The sequence below is a fragment of the Caloenas nicobarica genome, chromosome 16, assembly GCF_036013445.1.
Source record: "Caloenas nicobarica isolate bCalNic1 chromosome 16, bCalNic1.hap1, whole genome shotgun sequence".
Taxonomy (NCBI): domain Eukaryota; kingdom Metazoa; phylum Chordata; class Aves; order Columbiformes; family Columbidae; genus Caloenas; species Caloenas nicobarica.
In genome coordinates, this window is record NC_088260.1 from 2,772,569 (window position 1) to 2,797,527 (window position 24,959).

The following is a 24,959-nucleotide window of genomic DNA, read 5'->3' on the forward strand; positions in this document are numbered from 1 at the left end:
TAGCAGAAACCAGCAAAAACCTATTTATATTCACAAAGAAATAGTAAATATTGTGGGGTAAAATATCCCTCACTGGAAAGGAACATCAATACTAAAAGCATAAAACATACAATGGGTCTTTTACAGCATGTTTATTTGCAATAATATAGTTGCCAGGTTTACTTGTTTATGCCTCCTTTTTCTGAAATTACTGCTGGAAAATGTGAAAGCCAAGAAGGTAATTATAACCACCAAACCTTGCCATCAATGATTCAAAGAACTGGAGCAAACCTGTAAATTATAACAGCTTAAATCAAGCACAGGCCACGAAGAGCAGCATAAACTGCAATCATACTTTCTGGCCAAGCCACAAACGATGGGGCAGGAGGACAGTTGCTCTCTGCAAAACAGCCGGTGTGCTGCAAACGAGGTGTCAAGGTGTGCCTGCATTTCAATGAGCCTTCACAGCGTCCTTTGCTGCCAAGCGAAAAAGGACCAAGGACGACATGCAGGGTTGTTACGTACAGGCACTGGTGCCAGATTTTGGAACGGGCACTATGAACTTAAAAATTATGCAGGTGCAGGTTCAGCAGGAAGCTGAGGGAGCCCTTGTCTCGCCACCAGCACGAGCTACTGATGCAGTTACCTCTTCAGCAGGGATGCAGCCAGATGTGCTGGTCTGCTCTCACCAGGGTACTGGGAACCAGAACTCCCGTGTGACAGATTAAGTCCCGGACAGCTAAGAACCAATGTCCTAAGGGGCTCTGCAGCGGGACAAAAGCCTGTCATCACTCTGCTGCAAAGTGAGGCTTTACGTGCTGGAAATGTAGAGTTTTACACTGAACTACTTAAAATTAGAAACACAAAAAGCCATAGAAAAGACACCAGATCATTAAACCTTTATAGGTAGCTTAAAATTGCATTGACAAGAGGTAATATAAATTAAAAAAAAAAAAAAAAGGATGGAACTGCAGTAGTCAACAGCCATTGCATCACTGCCAAAAGGCATGAAAGGGTCAGAATTATTTGCAAAAGTTGCTGGTAATTCCTAGTCTGACTTAACTTGCTAAACTGCTTTTTATACTAATTGGTGAAAGATGATAGATTAAGACAGATAGTACTTAAGTGATCCATATTTTATTACAGGTAGCTTTATACTCTCTTATTGATTTTCTACATCTATAGCCACGTTCTCCTTCAGCCTTCTGATGAGAAAGGAGATCTGGAGTATTCTTTCCATAGCATCATGGAACAATCCAGGTTAAAGGACCTTGGGAGACACCTAGTCAGGTCCCCTCCTCAAAGCAGGGTCAATTCTGAATCCAGACCAGGGTGCTCAGGGCTGGTGGATTTTCAAATCCGCCAAGGACAGAAATTCTACCACCTCTCGGGGCCCCCTTTTCTATCTTTCCCCTTCTCCAGGCCACAGCGGAATCCGAAAAACTCAGTGACACCATATCCAGGAAATCCTGACGAGGACTCTCAGCCTGCTGACACGCATCTGAAATCCAGCGGCACACCGGTTTGAAAAACTCGAAAGAACTCTAGAAGCAGCACTGTATATAAATAAAGGCCTTGCTTGCACACAAGACATCTGATCATAGACTGTGTTTGAAAAGTGAGCACGAAGGTTGAGATCAGCCTTTTGACTCTGTCTAGATGAATCATTGTATTGTCCATTTCTGAAATGAATTCAACCAGTAGCACATCAGCGCTGTCTTCCAAACGTGAACTGAAATATTTGAGTATCCCTGGGAAGGCAATTTTTTCTTGACTCAACACTTGGCCATCTAACCTTGAAATGTTAGATGTTGTAAATATGATATACTGCTGCTATAAAAGTGGGGGAAAGCATCTGAAATTCAAAATGAGAAGGCAGTGAGAAGAGGATTTCCCCCCACCTTACTGCTATATCATCCTGGTACTTAAAAATATAAACCCAAAACATGATCTTGCACTATACAAGTAGTTATTTGTACCTATTTGGAATTGCCTGAGTCAATATACAGTGTTATTCTCCAGTCACAGTACATTTCACATCCCATTTGCCCAGATGTAAAAGTATTAGTGAAAACTTGCTTCAATCGATTGCCATCCAGTTGACTGTGGTGGCCTTTGGAGAAACAGAGGTATTTTGCAAGGCACAAGATCCTCTGGATACACCTGAGAAAAGCAGAAATTCACCGGTCTGGGATTCTTCTTGCACATTTTGTATCAACAGGGTATTGCAGTATAATCAATAGCCCTAATGCAGACTCTTGTGAGCAGCTCGGCTCTCAGAACAGTAAGAAATCTGTGCAGCTTCTATGCTGAGCCTTTCTTCTCTCTCTGAGAGTTCAATGCCTTAACAAGATATGTATGGAATCAGAAAAAAGCTAATGGTGCTGGGCTTGTTGTACTCTTGACATTTCAAGTCTTTGAGGCAGACGTTAACAGAAATGGCTACCAATCTGTAAATGCAGCGTGTTGGTTTTCTGTGTCTTTAAAGAGTATCTTCAAAATAAATCACAGTAAGAACTTTCTCCTTGAAAGCCTGTACAAAACACTTAAAGTCAGCCCTTAAAAATATTCTTTCAATCATTCTGCATTCCACTAACCAAACAGTAACATTACATCCATTAAGAGAGTTTGGTCTCTAATACCAGAAGCAGATCTCCATGCTTCTTTTCATTTTTTAACAGTAGGGTTAGCAATAAAGGAGTTTGAACTGAGATATTAACTAGTACACATCATATCAGGGTGTCAGAATTCTCAAGGTAAAGTCTTTTAACAAAAAAGGAAAAAAAAATCCATCTTCCCAACAGTATTTTCTAAGGAACAATACACAAACAAATGAAGATTTAACTGGTCCAATCCAAGGCAACTCATTGTCTGATTCTGGATAACCTTTACTTAAGCATTTCTTTGGGATTCTTTGTTTTATTTCCTGTTAGCAAACAGTCGATAAACATACTAATACTCATTTCTGTGAAATGCTTCAAGAAAACAGACTCCAACTAACGTGACGGGAAGGAGCCGTGTTGCTATTTACGTCTCTTATGTCTTGATTCCAGCCTCCCCATCACAAGCCCCTCAGACCCTACAAGGTGTTCACTTCAGAACAGTTTCTACTTCAGGTATTTCCAGCCCCAAGTGTTTGTTCCCACCCCAGTACTACGCACTGGGTGTGTGGTCTTACAGAAACCAAAACCACCAGGTGCTTCGAATGCCAGCCCTACTATTATTACTGTTCCGAAAGTGAAGCCAGCAACAAACTACAGAAAAAGACATCAAATGACCTTGAGATAACATCTCAGTTAAGCCGAGAGAAAAAGGGAAGAAAAACGGGCATATCTGACTGAAGAATGACCCGTCGTGAGCTACTAAAAAGCCAAATTTGGCAATTCAGGGCAACAAACAGAGAGGCCAAGTGAGGGTACGTTGTTGTGTAGCACATCAGCGGGTGGAGGAATTCTGTCTCAACATAAACGTGAGCACAGCACAAGGAATACAGTAAAAAGAGGGAGCACAGTAAACCCCTCATCTGCTCAGGACTGCAAGGTAACCTTCCTGAAAAAAAATTCAAAAAACACTTTTGATAAAAGAGTGTGAATTATTCTCTATGGTGCTTTACTTGTAGTTGTTGCAGCTGCTGCTCAGGGCCATGACTGTTGCTTTGATGATAATTCGGGAGCAGATTTTGACATATTCTGTAGTAGACTTAAAATTATGGAGAGTATTGCTGAGTCACAGTGACCAGTATTTTGTAATATCTGGTGCCTCCCTCAACTTGCTAGAATCACTACATGAATATACCAGAATACTAGCTGTAATTTTTTAAATACATTTCTAAACTTCATAGTTGGGCAGACAATGCTTGAACATGTAAAATTCATATGTTCCAGACACAAATGATGGAAAACTTACTCTGATGAAGATCAACCAGGATTACAAATACTTAAAAAAAACCCCAAAACACAACAGGGGTGGGATAGGGTGCTTATTAGAGACAGAACAGAAAAACAGTCCCACACAAAAATATGAAGTATAAGGTAATTGGGAAGAAAAAAGAAGTGCAGAATTCCTTACTGGTCTAAACCATCCACATAATTTGGTCGCTTGTGCTCCAGTGCTGAGATCCGTAAACACTGCTCTATCCAGCCCCTGAACAGGAAATTTTGGATACTGGATCCAAAATTAAAGTAAAACTGCTTAACCCCTGTATTTTACTACCTGACCTTCAAAGCTGATAAAAGCATATTTTCCCCTTGAAAAGAAATGGAGCTATTAGGGAGCCAGGAAGTGCTTTATCTTCATCTCATGACTCTCATCCAAAAGCTTGCATTACGTTTTTCTTTCTCATTTGTGCCAGTTTGGTAATGTGATTAAGGGATGCTATTACTGGCTCAAACATGGCCACTGCACAAACCAGCAGAAACTTGCCTTCCAAAACAAGAAATCCATGTGAAAGGTATATAAATAAAATGCAATTGGTCTGAAGACGGGAAGTGAAATTTTGTAGAGGTTTTCCATAAGCATTTAGATTTCTTTCACGTGTAAGTATCAAGACAATTCTCTTACAGACTAATTGCACGGTGCTGTCTTTAACGTGACTCATATACAAAAGCAGTTTCTTTCACGATAGGTTGTATTTTGTACACTCAGGTGTTGAAAAGTAGGTATTAATTCCTTCAATAACTACATTTTCCCTTTAATTAAATGTGTGTGATTTTGTAGGGGAAAGTAAAAGGGTTTAGACTTCCAAATGGTTGTATTTAATAGAGAAAAATCACATGCTTTGAGGAGAGAGTGTAATGTGCTGTGGAATAACCTGTCTCCTGCCATTTGAGCTGTCAGCCTGTTTCACTGCCCACCAAAGGCTTTTAGAGAGAAATTAACTGGGGGGAGAGGGGGGAGAAGAGTCAAAACTATTAGAAGAGTTTGGGTAAGTTTAGTAGATGTAGCAGAGATGGTTTATTTAATCTTTAATTAAAGGAAATGACCACGCTTCAGAAAGATCAAACAGGAATCTAAAAATATTCTCTCAATGTGACCACAATACGTTATGCAACAGCCACACTGAGTTCGGTGATGTCTGGTCCTCAAGAACAGTCTACTCTTGCTTATTTCTGATTACTTTTTGGCCATAGCGAGTTCATCAATCCCCAACAGTGGCAGAGCAAATCACGTCCATGGGACTGCCATTTGCCATTGGGTGTAAAGACGTCTAGTTTTGCTGGAAGCAAAACCCAGCCATTTACTAGTTTATACATTTACTATTTACTAGTTAATGCATTTGTCTGCTGAACATCTTATTCTCTACATCTTATTCTCTAATGCCTACAGAAAGTTTTGAGGCAATGTCTCCATGTTTCTATACTCTGCCTCATTATAATGAGTTAGTATTCATTAATTTCAGGGATTCTTTGCCTTATTAGAACGTTTGAACCAGAATATATACATTGCATCTAATGAGGTTTCTACTTAACGCTGCTTCATTTTTTTTCTTGCAGATACTGCTTGACTCCAGGTTTTAGATTTTGTGCCACCACCTAGGATAAAAATTTTGATTTGCTATTTTGCTGGAGGAGATAACAAAGATGCAGGTTTTATCACTTGACTTTTCCCATCTCCTCTATGTTTAGATTATCTGTGCTGTGCCAGTCTCAAACGCTGAATGCTCTCTGCAGCTGCATCACGTCTCACAGATGCACAGTAAGCTCCTTTCTATAGAGCCGCATTGTGGCACAGCATGGTGCAATGGGTACGAAGCTATTCCTGGATACGACAGCAACTTCTTGTGTGACATTGGATGAGGCCTCTTAACCTCTCTGTTCTTCATCCTTCTTCTCCAAAATGCTGATGATAATCTAAACCCACTTGATTGGAAAGAACTTTGAAATCAAAGGAGGAAATTTCAAAAGAAATGCTATTTATTTCTCTACCAAAACATGCACATCTGCGATGAAAGATGCTGCGCTCTCCATATCCATCTCCACTCAGCACTGAGACGCTGGTTTTTTCCACGTTGATTTTCTCTGCAGCTCTCTCACTTCCTCTGCCTCTCCCAGTCTTGCTATGGCTTTTGAAATTTGTCCCTAATGTTTAAGAGCTGTATGAGCATCTGGTCTAAAAATCTGAAGCTTCAGTAAACACTGGACCCCAGTTATCACTTCACTATTCAGACCAGTCTCCTAATTTAATCCAGAATCTGCTATACTTACCCGTATTCATTGCTAATATGTCCCTTTCAGAAAAGCTTCACCCAAAGCTCTTCAAAGTCTGTAATACCACAGGATGCACAAAGAAAGCAGAATCCATCCTTCAGGACTCTGATGCTAGAGAACAACATTTGGACTTGGCTGCACAGCGGTTAGGCTGGAAGACCACGAGAGAGAAAACTTCTACTTACTGTGACGCTGACCCAGAACCACCATCCTGAGAATGGTACCGACTCCACAAACGGTAAATAATACCTCAAAGCCCACTTAAATCAAGGAAATCTGACCATTTCAATGATGCACCTGCACTATAAACAGATCTCTTGACAAAAGATGAGCCTATCAAAGATTTACCACTCTTCTCCAATTTATACAAACTATCAACTAGCAGACCTCCATAGAGCATTAGTCAGGTATTCAAAATACTAATTAAAAAAAAAAAAGATTACATGGACACATGCCACACTACCTCTGAAAATCATTTAACATCACAGAATTCAAGTTTCCCATAAACGGAAAGGCTCTGTTTCATGTTCAGGTTGTTCAGCTCTTTCTTAAATTAAAATTTGACATATTAATTTCTTTGGCTGCCTCAAAGTTGTACTCTTCACTGCGCACATCATTTTTGCCAAGAATTTCAGCCAAACTCAGCTCCTAATAATCCTGAGCTATAAACACCACAACAATGAAGTTTTTTCCACTATTGGAAAGAGGAAGCTATAGAGCATTTCACAGAAATAGTATTAGAGGCAAGAGCTGAACTGTTTACAGAATTGCAGCTACGGAACGGATTTTGAGGAAAGATCTGAGGTATCAAAGACATTATAACATTAACACATTATCATCATCATCCTAGTAAAGATATAAAAGCAGGTTTTAGTTCTGAGTTCACACGTTTGAGTGACAATTTTGGCAACTATTTTGTAATAATTGAAGAAAAGACCAGTTATCTGTAGCGACTATTCACCTGGGATATCTATTCTGAGAAACTATAAAGGGCTATGATGTACAACTCTTCCAGTTAGTGTCTTCCATTGGCCATGAAAGACTTCCAAAATCACGGTAAACCGTACTCAGATTTTAAAAGGTATTAAGACAGCTAAAAATCTAGAAAAGGATGGAATACAAGATCCAGTTCTAAGAAGAGACGAACGCGCTTTGTGTGTTCAGTATCTTATAACTTCTCTTCAGGCACCTCAAAAAGACAACCTGAAAAACTGATCCAAAATTACTTAATGAAAAGAACATGCATTTGAGGTTTTCGACACTGTGTTCAGCTTATTGGGGAACAGATGTGTTTACAACATGATTTAATAATAAGAACTAGTGCTGGAAGGGGAGCTTAGGGCTTTCTCATACAGCGGTAGAGTCCAGCAACCCTTCCTCTGAGAATGAAAAATTGAACTGACTTGCACTGTCCAGTGGTAAGAACAGGAAAAAGGCTCTAAATAATGGAAGAATATATTTTAGACTTCCTCATTTCTGCAAGCTTGTCTATTCTGTATGGCACAGGGAAATAAATATAAGAGATTAAATCAACTGTGACCCTACACTTCAAACTGCATCTACAAACTGCAAAGTGGGAAAAAGAGATGAGGGAAGAGATGCTCCAATGCCAGATTACCTTTAAAGGGAAATAAGTGTGCCCAAACTCTACTGGGAGAGCAGCAGTATCTCTACTTTGCAATTTCTCCCACATCAGTCACTAGGAGGTTGTGTCGCTGCCCCTGTACCTGACCTGCTAAAATACATAAGCCTGACCATAGGGTAGTACTGCAAGCCCTTCTCTATTATTCTGCTATTTCTATTACAGATTTTTAAGGATGCTTTTACCCTTTGGGAAGAGAAGTAGGAAGGGGCCAGCAATGTAATTTTACGTGGTTGTTAGTCGGAGTGGCACGATCATTTGTCTTTTGTTACTATGGAAATCAGTGCATAGAGAAACTGTGTGTGGGCGGCCAATTAAAATGTCAATAAAAGTAAATACATTTAAAGAGGTCATGCCCATGCATTATGCAATGAGGAAAAAAAAAAGGCTTATATTTGTATCATGCTAATTAAATTGACATGGTTATTGAAAATCATTGTTTCACCTGGAGCTGTAATGAAGTGACACCACTCAATGAGAAGGAACCAGCGCTGCCTGAACGTGCTTCTGTACCAAAGCTACTTTGACAATGAAAGATGGTTCTGTTTACATATCATCATTTCGAATTCCCAAATGCCAATGTCTTTCCAGTGAGGTAAACACTGTTTTTTAAGACTAAACAATTATGAGCACTTGTAATTTTGGGCAGCCTTTAACCTAGCTTTTCACTAGCTATTTTGTATGCTAAAAAAAAAAAAAAGAAAATTGAAATAATCCACAGAACTATTTATTCTGAAGTTGGATTTTAAAAAGTAAAGCGAAGTGATCAACAAAAATTGAAGTTCTAATTGCCTTTCTAGTATGACTTATTTAATCTGGACATACTAGGCCAAATTGTGTTCTTTTCATGGTGATTTTACTGGGATTATTCCACATGTAGAGCAGATTTAAAAATCAGTTTGGCCTCAAAACTTGCAAAAGAAGTTAGTATAGTCAGAAATGCAGAACTATTTGTAGTAAGTGCTTGTATAGTATACAGAGACAAGACAGAGATACTAATAAAGTTCCATGTTACTATTTCTTTCTACTCTGATCACTTTGCTTTCAGCTCTAGTCTTTCACCCAAGTGCAGAATACACACCAAGTTTATTTTAAGGTGCAGCAACAGCTTCTGCTGACATCTCCTGCCACTCTGTGGAAGTGTGATGGATGGCACTGAGACGACATCTAAATGAGGCTTCAAAGGATTCTGCCGGCACGCACCACACCAACCATATGTCCCTCATTTACATAGCCAAACTTGGCAGAATTATTTTATTACGGTTCATTTTGTGGTCTCTGCAGATCCCATAAATATTTTCCAACACAGAGAAGCCTTGCCACATTAATTATAATAGGATTGCTTTGCTAGGCAAGTGGGAACACTGCCAGGATCTAATAATTCTGCATCTTGGTGCTTAATATTCAGGACAACCCAAATAATAGATGTACCTAGAATGCCTACTGGATATTTCAAGTGCACCATCACATTTGGATCTCAAATGATTTTTTATGCTTTCAAACTTGAAAGTGAATTCAGTGCTTTTAGAAAAGAAGGATAAATAGAAATGCTCTGAGCCAGGAACACTGTTGGCAGAGTCTGTGAAAACTCTTTCACCCATTTCTGTGAGAAAGATACTATTTTTATCCTGGGCTGTTCTTGAAAAAAGACCATCCTTCAGGTTTACTGTGTAACAGTCAGAACAAGACTGAGAAGAGAATCTGACGGATTTTAAATTACTATGGAAATCATATCTCCTAAGCAAAATCTAGGTATGTCTGGAGAGAAGTCTCACTAGAAAAGGCTCATTACAATACTTCATCCTCTTTATTACTGCTCCTGGAGGCAGCTCAGAATCTCTTCATATCTTTATGTTAGCAGGAATGAATTTTCTTAAATCTGTCTTTAGCTGAGAGGCTGAAAACCAATACTGGCTCCTGACAAAATAAAATAGTTATGATTGTTATGACATCAAGATGTATTTATCTGAACTAAAGTGAATGAAGATGAGACCCAGCTCTAAGGAACCCTGAAAGTGAATTCACTCTTCGGAGAAAAACTGATTTCCATCAGTCATGGTAATAAAAATCTCAAATACGCCTAAGAGTTGACTCTGAGAGCTCAGGAGAGTGCAAGATCTGTAAAAGTAAAGTCCAGCACCCACCAAGTTCAATACAGAAGACTAAACTCCATTTTACATGAGATCTGCACACAAACATCGCCTCCATGGCAGACTACTGAATCTTTCAAGCTCAAGTTTAGCACCAGCTGTAAGTAAATATTTAAAGAATATATATGCATCCTTCTGGGTAAAGCAGCCCAGCAATAGCAGGGGTTCTGATCTCGATATGTGTTAAACACAATCTGTGCACGTTTACTCCCTTATCAGTCACCCCAAGTCATGGACACAGTATTGTAAAAACAAAGACAAAATTAGATTTGAGGACACACCACACACCAAGAGCCCCACTGGGGATGCATACCTTGTTGAACTTGATTAGGAGTCATTTAATACCCGTTTACAACAAGGCACTGTCAAAAGTCAGACCGGCAAGATTCAGTCACTTCATTGCCAAAGGTGGGTAACCAATGTTCTCGCAAGAAAGACAGACGGCCGTCTTGAGATCCGTCACTGGCGCTACATACTAATAAGTGCTTGCAACCATCCATCTTCACAGGCAGATCTGCCTGCAAATCACTGCACAAACTGGCAAACAGCCAAAGCCTCTGCTCTTTCTCTCCTCCCTTTTTCTGGGCCAGAGAGGGAAAGGAAACAATGCCAAGACAACCTTGGCAATTCTCCTGTGTTTGTCGCTACTATCGCGTTTCAGCCGTTAAAAGTATTGCATCACGCATACAAAGGCACGAAGAGCATCTGCACGGAGGGGAAGGCAAACGCTTTGACACATAAGCCCTGTTCTGTACCTGAATCTAGTCCCAGGCGCCAGGCAGCACGTTGACAGGGGATCCAAATGTGATGTCTGGGAAAGAGGTACAAACCCTTTTATATATTTACATTAAGAGTCTGCTTTTGGTGCTTCTAAAAGAAAACAAATTATGTATGTATTTGTATACCTGTATATACATTTATTTCAGCAAGAACCAAGGTAAGAAAACTACAGACCAGGAGACTGAAACGATGCAGCTGCACGCCAGAGGCTGTTATTCTAGCTATGAGCTTGCCCATCTTTTTGCATCAAAGCTTTGAAAGGTTTGTATCAATCCTGTTGCCTGTAATACCTTGATGACAGTCACTATCGGTGTTTTAAATGCACTTAACTTGATTAGGTCTCAGCGGATTGTTTGCTTTTCCGACTATCACATGCTTAGGAAGAGCAGAATGTAAGCCTGGCCAGCTCTTGGGGATTCTTTTATTGATCCCGACACTCCTCCCGCAGGAGGTGAAGCTCCCATTGACATCAATGAGCTCTTCGCCTGCATGGGAGAGGAGTGTGTCATATGTTTATTTAAAAATAAATTGAATTGAATAAAAGAGGGTGGTGGGCGTTCAGCAGCAGTATGGGGGAAGGTGGTGGACATCAAGGGAAGGTACTGGCACCAGCATGGTCCAGTGAACAGGGCTTGATTTGACTTTATCCTTCCCCACCTTCAAATTTCGGTTCTGCTAATGGATATTTTTTGGAATGCGCAGCCAGAGAGGGTTCCTGAGATACTGCTACCCAAACATTTTCTCTAATAGCCAATCAGTTTTAATAATTACTTTTAAGAACTACAAACCTCAGGCAGTTTCAGGCCCACCTCACCCTACATTAAGTTTTTACAGTCCAGCCCATCATCAGTGCCCCTGCTCCTACGGACCTTTGCACATATAGCAAAACAACTGAAGAAAACCTCAATCACTCTGCCCTTCTTTCCCTCTCTAAAAAACAAATAACTTTTTTTAACTTATAATCCCATTTGAAGTCGAAAATACAGAAAATAAGAGAAAATTAAAAATTCACTACAAAAGGCAGGAGCTGGAAGTCACATGGCTGAAACTAATAGAGACCATATTTATATAAGCATGTGTATTTAAGTGCTTCAGGTTTAGGATAAGATTTCCTCTGCCAAAAATGTGGCAGCTATATTTGCTAGTCTCCATGGGAAATGTTATAAAGAATCAAAAGCAAACAAATTTTCCTTTCAAATAAACTTGACCCGTATGTTTTAGACATATGTTTCCCTTTGAATCCTTGTCCTTTGATGGTGCTACATACTTCTCGCCCTTTAAGAGCAAATACTTTGTTGTTCCAGCAATACTTTCCCACAATTCTACCACGAGGGCCTCTCTGGTTTCTGAAGCCAGGGCTGAGAATTCATCTTCACTCTTTACACAGAGCTGCTCCAAGCAGGATGCCCCAAACCCTTTCTACAGTTCTGCATGCAAACTTTACCTATTGCACTGCCATCATAGCAACAGGGGAAAAAAAAAAAAAAACAACTTAGCATATAATTCAGCACAGAGGGAGACAGGATTCACTTCTGAAATATCCATGATCCATCACACATTTCTGTTCTCTCGCACACTAATGGATGCATTTTCTTCTGTTGTTCCGAAGCTCTTTGTGTGGAATTAGCTCTAGCCCTCATCCTTTAGCTAGGGTGAGATTTTTAACATATCGAGCCTACACAACTTCTGGGTTGTTCACAACATTCTTGCTAGTTTAGAAATGAACCCCACCCAAATTAAAACATAGGACAATAGGTTACCAAGGCACCATACTGGACTGTCCATCAGGACTGAACACAAGACCCTCAAATTCAGACATAGGAAATTAAAATTTAAATAAAAGGCTTTTAATGCTTTGCCTGTGCGCTACAGCAAATGCAGACTTTGCTATAAGGCCCACCCACCACACGGAGACAAAGGCTGACTCCAATGCACTACAAAACCGGAATCACTTATACCATGTATTTTCTGCTAATATATTTAGCGACCTCCACCAATGTACAATTAAAGAAATTACAGTGGTGCTTTCCCCAACTCACTTCTGTATCAGATCTCTCCGGCTTTTGCTCTGCCTCACCGTACTTCTGCCCTCATTAGCACTTTGCATGAACAACTCCACCGGGAGTCTGGCACTTCACAAGTTACTTCTCTTTCTGGACATGTCTTGTTTTAATTATCTGTTATGCCTTGGTTTAATTTTCTGGTTTTAGCAGTACGACTAATTGCTGAAAGAGGAAACTCTGATAATCGGAGTTGGAGTGTGCTGTTACAGGCTACTAGTTCTTAGAATAAGTACTCAATGGTTGACTTGACCGTGTACTGAAGTCAACGGAAGCTTTGACAGAGATGTAAATTGTCACAGGATCGGATTTTTGATCGAGATCCAGGTCATTAACTGTAACCTTTATATAGCATTCACATGCATCATTAGCTGAATTTTCTGGTACTACCACAACACCTCAAAAAATCCTGGGTCAGAAATGGGTGAGGTCATTAGCCTGAAATAATTCCTACTAATATCCATAGTAAGAATTATAACTGGTTGCAATAAGACTAACATAGAGCGTGTGGTGAAAGTGATTTTTACCAAGAATCAAGATGATTACATTCATGAAGAGGTTTTTTTCCTCCATCTTCAACACTTTGTCTGTTTAGAGTTTTGTCAGCATGGAAAGTTCACGCCTGGCAATTTCAGTTTCTAAAATGAACATATATGAAAAATATTTCTAGATGAAACAAATACCTAGTTATAACAGGTATTTCAACAAAGTTCAGAAGAGCATGTTCTGATGAGGGGAACCAGAATATTGTGAAGTACAAATACATCATGGAAACACAGGATTGACTGTATAAATTAAAAAAAAAAAAGTAACAGGGCAAAAAAGGTCCCAGTCAGTGTCCACATCTCATCATGCCTGACACAGTACAAACACAGCCCAAGACATTTTTCTTCTGACACTGTTCTCCTAGATAAAGTGCATGGAAGGAAAAGGTACTACCTAATCTGCTTTGCAGGATAAAACACATAGCTCCCAGGAGAGTTTCACCTTGCAAAATAAATGAGAATGGATATCTAAAATCAGTTACATGTGTCATCTAAAAGCAAAGCTTATTTAATTTCTCCTACAGGCCAGAGGCTGCAAGAGAACTCTACCTTGTGCTTATATTACTCTTCTAGTCTTTTCCCCACTTTCTCCTCTTCCATCTATATCGAAACACAGAGGAAACAAATTTGTCCTCCATGCAGCTGTTGCACAAGGACTCAGCGTTCAAGTCCAAGATGGGTGAAGGCACAAGCGGTGTGCAGAAGATCACAGCCAAGGAAGAAACCACAAAGCATCCTCTTCCCTCCCATCCCTGCTGACCTGAGTAGGGTCACTCAGAGCAGCAGGAGCTCCTGGGTACCACCGAGACACAGACTGGCCCGCTGAACACTTGACTTCCCATCTAATGACACCGTCATCTCAACAAGGAGCATTGTTTGGGAATGACGATGCCCTCTGAATGCAGGACAGGCAGGATGCTCAGCAGACAGGTTTCAAATATGAACCCTGGCCCTGGAAAAAGTGATCAGCTTTTGTTAACTCTGCTAGGTCTGTTCTCTGCTTCTATGTACTTACTTGAGGCTCAATACTTGTTGAAGTATTTTACACTTAAGCTGTAATATATAAAATAGTACCATTTAATTCATATATTTCATATATACTATATTCATATTGTATACAGATATATCTTAAGAGTAGGCTTACTGGCCAGTCATCTACTCTTTGGCCCTAATGAATTTTCATTCAATAAGCAAACAAAAGCAGAAAAACCCAAGAGAACCTCACTGATAAATGTGCCCGTTCAGAGGGCTTTCGCTAGCTGAGTTCAGAATGACAAATGAAAGACTTCAGATCCATTTTTTGTTTTCAATAAAAATCTTGTTTAACAGTGTCATGAATATTCATGTTTCTGGCACAGCTCCAGATTAAGCAAGAGCAGCCAAATCAAACAAGAAAACAACAATCCACTTGGCTCTACAAAAGGATGCACTGGATTTTGTATGCTAAAGCGTGCACTTAAAAACAGGTACAAATCAAACTTTGCTGTGACTGTGCTCAAAAGGGAAATAAATTCCCCGGACACCAAAAGCAACCTCTTAGTATGCAGAAATACTAGCGCTGGGCAGCAGTTACTAACTGATCGAAAGTCCACTGGCAGCAGGAACGTGTCATATTTACATCGCAGGAGTGCGAAGCTGGAGGAGCTGCTGGTTGACAGCTGCTGTTCATGGTGACAGTGGTGGCCGAGATGACCCACAGCAGCAGCTCCTGGAGGCCCTTTGGCTGTGACAGATGCGTGGCCTTCAGCAGAGCTGCACAGGGGGCTGGGAGGTGCTGCCTGCACATCTCCCGCTCCTCTCCAAGGTGCAGAGAGGACAGAGATATAAATTGTGCTGTCCTGGAGGCAATCTAGCAGCTGGCTGCGGTGGCCTCAGCCAGTCCTTGTGTTTAGGTAGGTCAAGGACTGAATTTGCAACTAAACCTTGTGCAATGATAGGAGAGAAAAATGCCTAGCACACTTTTTTTTTTCCTCCTAAGTCTTTGCTTACTTGCACGGAAGAGTCAGGACCCCTCTCAGAAGGATCACCAGGTCTGTTGTAGGTGGGTTCGGTGTTATACTCCCAGTACTTTTTATATTTACAGAAAAGAGCAATAACAGATAAAAACAGTTTCCATTAAACAAACACTTGAGTACATGTATATTTCAGTGGCAACTGTGATTTTTAATATGACTGATTAATTTTCTTATGTTTGTAAAGACTCAATTACTACAATTCTTCTTGCATTTTTCCCCTTCTTCCTTTGTGTTTCGGACTCTGAATCAATTGAGTATTTGGCAAAAAAACAAATCGTAGAGCCAATGTATCCAGCCCAGGGGGGTCCTTAAGCACCATTTAAACAATTATCAAAGTAACATTCCTTATCCATTGAGACTTTTTTGAGCAGGGAAGGATGCACGGATGTTCACTTGCTCTTGCCATCAATCTGTTAAGTTTCCTCCTTGAATAGCTAGGACTTAAATAAAAAGACATAATAGAAATGAACAGCAGTAGGATATGTGGAGGCGGATATAATTACGCAACACGACAGGACAATCATTGCCTTTGGAACAATCAGAGCTTCCTAGAACAAGAACTTCTTGACCATTTCCCATTCCCAGGGATCGCTCTTACACCCAGGCGAGATCTCACCATGACTCACTCATTTAGCACTACAAGAACAAGAGAGTCATTGTGATGCTTTTTGAGCCCTCTTACCTCAGTGTCTACTGCACAATGTTGGGCAGGGCATCCCCAAAAATGACACCTTCTGCTATCAGCTTTACTAACAGGGAAGAGAAGAGTATTATCCCCAAACCAGAATAAGCAGTAATGTTTAAAATCTAGCTAACTATATGATTCCTTACTTTGAAATAAACTGTGTTGAAGTAGGAAATTATCATCTGATTCATATCAAAAGGGTAAGCAATTAGACCCCTTTCAACAATATTCCTCGCAGTACATAGCACATTCCCATCTGCAGGGTTAAAAAGCATTGCATAAAGCATGATCTTGATTTTTCAAGTTCTTGCACACGTTTAACTTTAGCCACAGCACATACAGCTTAGTGCGTGAATAGTCTTTTTGCAGAACTGGGGCTACAGCTCCGATCCTGCAAACACTTCTGTCCATGTGCAGCATTTTTAATGTCATCACTTCCAATGCAATGCTCTGTCAGACTAAATTGTGCTTGATTTCAGTGCAAGGTGGTACAGAGTCATTCCCTCATGGGAAATACCTACAACAGTTAACATAGATGAACCTAAGAGGGCTGTAAATAACGTTTAATGAAGTTTCACCTCAGTCACTCTAAAAGCATATAGAATATAACACAGAACATGCAAGCCCCTTCTTATAGATAAAAATGAGATTTTTTTTTTTGTATTCTGAACTGAAAAGATAATTGCTACATTTATCAGATAACTGTGATACGGAGCAGGGAGAACGCTAGAAGACACTTGCATGAAGAATTTTTCCAGCAGCATTTTTCTTTCCACGAAGAGCCGGACCTAAGAGCTCTCCCTGGTGGGGGTGGCACAGGGGCTGGGGGACAAGGGGACCCCAAGCATCCCACCTCCCCTCCTGCGACACCGCGTCCCGCAGCCCCACCGCTCCACACAGGGTTTGAGAAACCACGATCCCAAGGGAACCGGGCAGCGGAGGCTCGTGGAGCAGACTGGGGCTACCAGGGTTTCACGCAGCTTTTCATGAGACATTTGGGTTTAAGGCAACGAAATAGAGGTAAGAAGACAGGAAAGGAACCGCTACTCCCACCGTTACTGTTCAGAAAAAAAGATAGGAGGGATTTTGTACAACTGCCAAAAGTTCATGGGATCAATTCAACTTCAAAATGGAGCTGTTTAAGAGCAAAACCAAAGTTAGTCTGCTATTAGATCCCATTTCCCTTAAGCACTCACCAACACACAGTCAGGGACAGCTTCCACCCTGAAGTATTTGAAATCTAATTAAACATGGGTAGGAGTAAAAACAGAGTTGAAGTAGCTGACATAAAATTATGCATGTTGGAAGGCGAAACCGGTTATATACCAGGGCACTAGACTTTCAGTTTATTGCTCTCTATCCACTACAATCATGACATATTTGCACAGCTATGGCATCCATTACATGTACACAATGAATAAAAAGAACATGTCACAGTGAGTTTAATGTCTATGTTTACTTTGGGAAAGCAATAAAAACAGCTGTTACCATAGCAATGGACAAAGTACCCATCACCTGAGATGCTATGAAAATTAAAGAATGCAAACTATAGATGACAGCACGGCCATACTTTAGTAACATGAGCAGAGATGAGGCATATTAATTTCTGAACAACTATGCAGGATTTCTTTAAAGATCTTTCAGAAAAAGATTAAAATTAACCAGCTGTCACTGTCTATAGCCAGCTGATAAAATCTTCACTCAGCTATACCAACATTTCTGCCCAGTGCTAATTACAATAGCATTATCTCTGACAGATAAGAGAAAAATTCTTAAGCAGTACTCTGGAATCTTAGAAAACTGAGATTACACATCATGTTCATAGATTTCTGTTCAGGCTAGACTGCCGCCTGCAATATCCTTTCTAGGTCTTTGAACTGCTTTATTTAAGATACTAACACTCCACTGCGAAAGTCATTGGGGAATTGCTTTGAAGCTCAATGTCACGTAACTCAGACCCTAACGGACCTTGGCCACGAGGTTGCTGTCACTGCCCTGCAGAGACTCTGCTGCGCATTGAGCTCATTAGCTCTGGACTCGCCACTTTCATTCGGCATCACAAGCACAGCAGTTCCCACCAGAAACTCAAAGTCCAGGGTCAAGGATCCAAGTCATCTCCGTGAATGTTGCCACGACATCACCTGCAAGGCTGCGCGACCCTCCCGACACTGCAGCCGACTCGCACCCCCTGCCCTGTTCCTGGATGTGCCGGGAGCCTCCCTGCTCTGTCCTCTTCATACTGAGCAAACAAATGAATTAAAACTTTAACACCATCCTCTTATCATCTACTGTCTCTGAAAACAGTATTAGAATACATCTAAGTGTACACTGCCCACTGTTGTTATCAAACTGACGGCAATTAAGAACATACAAAAAAAAAAGGTTTGGTCATGCCCTTCTACTGGAAAACTGTGATCGGTCTGCTACAGAAGAGAAAGCAGAAGCTGGTGTTAATGTGGCCTCTCTCAAATGTCTCAAATCCGGAGGGATAAAAAGCAGCCTGAAGCCTGTGAATATTCTCATTACTTTCAACGGGACTAAATTTGGGTACGTTCCTAATTGAAAGGCTCTTACTATGGGCTGCTTTTTCCTGTCCATAGGACAAACTCTCCATGCAATCAGGGCTTTTTCTAAGCTAGACGTAACATCAAGCAGAAAAATATTTTTTTTGCTACTGGTGGTATTACAAAAACCTGCTGAGACAAGGCATGTCAAGTGACTGAGCGACTCTAGCAATTAGCATCACAGCACCTCATTTTTTAAAAGCTACAGCAAAGCTCAGCATCCCGAGTAAGCAGCCATAGGAAAGTTCAGTTTCCTCAAAATAGGACCCACAAATGTCTGATATGCCAAATAAAGAAGCCGCTCAGGATGTTCAGCAACAACATGTGTGCCCTACGGATCACCCGTAGGGCTGAACTGCCTTCCCAGCACCCGCGGGCAAGTGAAAGATTAAGTGTGACTTTACAGTCTAGTACGTCAGGAACTCTTAGCTGCAAAACCAAGTGGTGAGTCATGATCTACAACTATTTGTGCGTTCTGTTCAACTACTAATCGGGGAGGTTGAAGAATCACACTCTAGACTTTGGTGTGTTGATACCATATATTCCCTTTAATGAGTCTGTGTCTTACATACAAAGAGCTCGGTCTCACAGCACTTTGGAAATCAAGGCTCACATCTTAGAGCCAGAGCTTGTAAGAAAAAGCAAATATCTTTAAGCAGCCTGACAGCTGATAACGCAGAGGGCTATGTCTGAAATGCTTCCCCCCATTTTTCTTTTCTCCTAAGATATGTGCTATCTCTCAAGTCTTCTTTTCTCTAGTCTTGCTGATCTAAACAGCAACATGAAAACCTAAAATGATGTTGTTGGAGATGATTAGACCGTTACTGCAAATTAACCCCCTGGCAACTTTGCTAATAGAGACATTTTGTAACACACCAGGAACCACGCAAACAAAAAAGATGGTGAATTTCTCTTTTAACCCGGTCTCGTCTAACCTATGAATTAATCAGCTTTGCTGTGCATTGAAAGCCTATAGAACTGTAATTTTCTGTTCAAGAGGATACTACACAAAACACCACACACCTCTCTGAAGAGACAGCACAGGGTGGGATTTCAGGGGAACTACAAAGCACCCCAGTGGGGTCCCAAAGGAAACAGTGACAAGAATTGGAGTCAAACGCTTTATATGTAATAAATGAGCTCATCATTCTGTAGAAATTAACTCTTAAGTGCAGAGCAGCACTTCCCACCATCCCCACACCTTCTATTAAAGTTTTAACTGCAAAGTGCCATAAGAACATACAAAGAATTTTAAGTTCTTTGTGTGTGTGCCGTCAGCGGTGCGGAGCGGCAGTCTGCCGAAACAGAAACTTCAGACAATCTGACAGTTTCTACCTAAAATAATGAGCCCCGCGAGCACCAATAAAACAATACAGATAAAACCAACAGGTTTTGCAGTTCTACTAGGCCAGGTATCTACTCTAGGATTACTCCCCATACTTCCACCCCATCCCAAATCCTCCCCCTGCAAGCCCTGGGCTATGACTTGCTGATGTCCCTCCCCATATCGTTCCAGCAAGTCACTGCTGCTTTTATAGCTTTAACAGATGCACCAGGTTTTAAAGCACTGTCATACAGTTTTTCTCAGGGATACTCATTCCCATTCAGACCTACAGGCTCACACGTTTTCTTGCTTACAGTGGCCTTGGAACCCACCAGCTTGTCAGATAATCACGCTGGGGGTTCCCAGGAGATTACCTAATGCATCAGATCACAGCCTTTTTCAGACAGCCCGAAAACCTTCTCTTGGTTCAACTAAAATACAATCCCAGTAGAATGAAATTTTCCTCCCTACTGCTGGTTTGGGAGGACTGATGTTTTCATGGTATGATCTTTTAATGAGCCGCCATTGTTTCTAATTAGGCAAGTAACCAAGGATTTAATTAACTGTTGTAACTTGAGTCACGCAAGTGGCCAACAGTCTAAACAGAAATTAAATAGAGGTGCCTTATCTCATCTTTAACCAGCCTTGCATGTGCACAGGCTTTTGCAAAGGTCAGGCAGAGCAGAATCCAGCAGGAGACGCGATGCACCTCAGAGCAGCATCTCAAAACAAAGCAAAGAGCCAGAGGCACCAGTGAGCATTTAGCAACACCTGCTGAAGCGTGTTCGGAAAAGCGGCCAGGAGTGACTCCACTGGTTCGGCAAGGCTAAAGGGGATGGGAAGGGAAACTGCTTACAAGAGGGGATTTAAACAAAATGCTTCAACATAAAGTTTCCGAAACTCAGATATGCACGTGCATTTGCCAAAAGTTAACCAAAACCTGCAGCTCCCACACGAAGCAGCATTGATAGCAGCAATTCTCTGGCCAACTGCTGATGCAATAGTTTTGTTCTCTTCCATTTATGGCCTCCCCCTACAGCTGCCCCAATCAATTCCTTCTACTTTTCCAAGCAACATACTAGGGAAAGTTTTCAAACGTACAAGCCTGAAGCACACAAGTCCAGATGCTGTTTTCCAGCCATGGCTGTTCTGCAGTGCTACTCTGTGCACACCTTCCTCCAGGTTTTTAGCTGTTCTCAGTACTACCCAACACAGCGCTGCTGTCAATACTCATTAAGAACTGACATATAAAGCTGCCTCAGCTGATGGGTTTAATAGCTTTCCTCACTGCATTTATCCTTTATCCTTCCCCCAGTCTGTAGATTTATTATCACTACTAATTATCCATTGTCTTGGGTTGATTTGTTTGCTGGACAAAGGTAATTCAGTAACACTGTTTACAACCTACATCCCTTCAGGTGCAGTGAGCTCAACTGCAAAATCTGTAATAAGAAGCCTGAGGGGAAAAATGGTACCACTGTTTTTCACCTCTTTTCTCTAATCAGGACAGATAACAACTTAATCCCCTTTTCTCTTTACTTATCCTGCTCAATACCTTCCGTAAATCGGGTTATCTGGTGGTTCAGCACCTTCTAGAGGGAGTTAGAGATTAGCTGCTGCCCAGCAGAGTAACATAAAACACTTAGTACTCCCGCACCTTTTGCTTTGGTCCTGCGCTGCACAGTGCTCTGCCAGATCAAATGTAGCATGTCACAGCATGAACAACAGATGGAAGGATCCTTTACTGGTGTAGTATCTGGAAAAGTATTTAGAGGTACTGAACAAACACTGCAATGCACACGGGCCAACCTTTCCAAAGCTGCCGAATGCATTCAGCTCAGCAGCTCCCCAGTACTACCAATAGACATCAAGTAGCCAGCCTCCTACCGACCTTCAGATATCTCGGCGTACACACACACCCATGGGTTCCTTTCTGAAAGCTGACCTCATCAGAAAAGCTTGCTTTAAGTATGGTTATGATTTTGCCCACGTCTGTAGCCTGCTGGCTGGGAGGACAGCTCCTAAGAGCATTCAAGAACAGGGTCTTGCCCTAAGGATTGTTAGAATAGAAAAGCTTGTGTACACACCACTTGGTGAAGCAACAATTATGGGAGCTCTGCTGAAGCCAGTAGTGTTAATTTACAACAACTCTGGGAAGTGCAATCTTTATTTTAAACATTGCTCTTTTTTGCTTTTCTTTTCTATACTGATGCCACTTTTCTTCTGTTCATAGTTTACCCAACTGCTAGAGGTAACAGTAATTTTCTGTACTGAGCAATCAGCAGTAATTGTAATTCAGCCTTTCGGGGGTCCAGAAATCCTTCCCAATGGTAGCAATGCAGCGCAACATTTTCTTCCCCCTTCTCTATTTCTTCAGCTCTTATCAAGATTTTCCCATTCATATTACTGTTGATAATATATGGCAAACCTGAAACTCCTTCCATCAAAGGCAGTCAAAGTCTTTTAGGAACAGAACTGGAACAGGCTTCGCACTCCTGCCAGCGCTGCTGCCCAACTGTTCACATTTTTGTGTGTTGCACGTAAAAAGTGCCTATAAAGACTTACCAGAGGTGACTCAGGAGGACAGGAACAGGCCTGTGAACAGAACCTGCATCCTATAACCTACCAGTATTGTCTGAACCACTTTCACAATAGCCCTGTGCTGACTAGGTGCAAGAAAGGAAGGTCCGTGTTTATTCAGACATTGCTCCTACTGCGGAAATGTACGACCGTGCTTAGTTCGCTCCAATCCCCATCTTATTAGTCTTCCTCTTTGACTTTACTGGTGTTCCAGGGCTGATAAATTTATAGATACAGTAATAGGATTGTGAATTAAGACAAGAACATAGTTTCAATTGCAATGATTTGTGGATATGAGGTCATTTAGACCGGTCTACTTTGCTATCGCCAGAGAAGATTTGTAGCTATTATGCCCCCCCCACTCCCCCAAAGCAATGATCACATGCTGTTTGCTTCAGCACTGGATGTTGCAATACCTCAATGAATAAGATACAAGAAGCAGAAAATAAACAAGCCTATGCCTGGGGATAACGTGTGATGTGCTCCTCTTTAGGATGATTAAATGTGAGCACATGTCATAGGATGTTGGGATTGCTCTGCCAGGATCCCATGAGTCCGAGGGCATACAGTCCTCTATCTGACCAGGCAAGTGGCCACAGAAAAGGTTAAAGGAGTCCCCAGGCAGATCCAGCATATGCTCCCCGGCCGCTGGATTGGTTTGGCTTTTTTTCCTGTAAGACACAAGCACTTCACAGATTGCAGGGTCAAATTCCGCGCTCTTTCACACCTGGGGAAGTTTCGCTGGAGACCTCGGCTTTGCCAGCCTTTCCGCGGCACTGTACCACCAAAGCCACAGAAGGAACCTTCTCGGTGGACAGGACGGGCCACACGGTTCGCGGCTCAAGGGGCGGCAGCACGAGACCGTCGCTAGCGGGTCTCCGCTGGCCCTTCCCATTGCAGCGCCACGAGGAGTTCAGAGCACTTGCTCTCTTCTGCATGGCTTGACATCCTGCACACCTTCAGCAAAGCTCCCGTCCAATGCCTTAACTGCACAGATCAGCGTCCTTGGTAGACACGAGAGGCTAGTACGCCTGACAAGACTAAGTTTTCAAAACCAAGACTGCTTTGGAATATCTCGCATCAATTTTCTTGCCTTTTGTTGTGGAGACGAAGCAGCACACACAGTGCTGATTTTCAGAATGTGAGTCAGCCCTATAAAACATCTCAAGACAACAACTACTGCCCATCCACACTGGAAGCACGCAAAAACCATTTAATAAAATCTTGTTCTCTTCAGCCTCCTGTGTTCTTGTGTCTGGTTCAAAGTAATTTTAAGCAAAAAATGCAAATCCTCTTTGCACCAAAAGGGTGTTTCAGCAAGCGAATGTTGCCTGAACTCTGCATTTGTGATAATACAGAATTACCAACAAATGTCAGACTATTCACTTCAAATAAATCAGTCACCTGTTCTCAAAACCAAAGCGAACCAATTTTGTCCATAAGAGCAACATTATGACCTTTCCCTATTGCACCTCTCAGCGCAGGCAAACGATATCCTTGCCTAGGCAGTCAGATTAATTTCTGAGCAAAGAAATACCTCCCCAGATTTCAACCGTCTTGTTTATCTTCAACTCACTTTTCAGCAAAATAAAGACTGGAACCCAGCCCTTCAAATGGTGATCCCCTCTCCTGCTTCTGGATTTTTTCTTTCACCACAGCGATGCTTGTTATGTGGAAAAGTATTCTGTTTCTACTGCTTTGTGAAAAGGGATTTTCAGTAAAAGATAAGCAACAGCATCAGAAAAGACTTCTCTAACGGAGCTTTCACTCGGTAAACAGGTGTCTGGCAGATTATCTCACCAAGTTAACCAAAGCTGCAGACATCTGAACGATTCTGGGATGACTAAAATCCCCCTTTTTAAAAAATAAAAGCCTTTTATCTGTCAAGCGACACTTCCTGTTCTAAAGGTTATTCTCCTCAGTAGTTGTCAACTATGTATTAATCTAATTCACATAAGCCTTAGAAATAAATACTTTCATGTGCAGAATCGTTTGGGAAACTCTTGATTCCCTGAGGCTTTAAAGAGCAATTGTTGCTTATCACCGTGGAAATTTCCCTTGAATTTAAAGCCTGGTAACAAGAAAAAAAAAGATACATCAAATATTTCGGTGATTAAGAAGTTACTCAGTCTTTGTCACTCTCAAAGGATTTTCATCTGATCAGCAGGGAAACTGCTAAAGAAGAAAATAAAAGGAAAGTGATATGACCCAGTAAGGCACTTCTTGTGTTCCCAGGTCCTGTATTCACCACTCCTGTCCAAAACTTCTAATAGCAATATCAAACACATTAGACTTCATTTTACAGGGTATGTATGTTGGCAGAGACAAATGCTACTGAACTACAAGTAGATAGTTAAACCCCTCCCTAAAGAGCTCTCATCACAACACTGCTCTGCGTGGGAGAGGCAAAGCACTGCCAGAGCACTTAG

General features: G+C 41.4%; 1 protein-coding gene across 1 annotated transcript in view; it reads right to left on the minus strand.

The window, feature by feature from the left end:
* The window catches only part of TMEM132C (transmembrane protein 132C), a 177,895-nt gene that overhangs the window by 98,649 nt on the left and 54,287 nt on the right, over positions 1–24,959 (minus strand). The gene's annotated exons all lie outside the window — the stretch shown is intronic.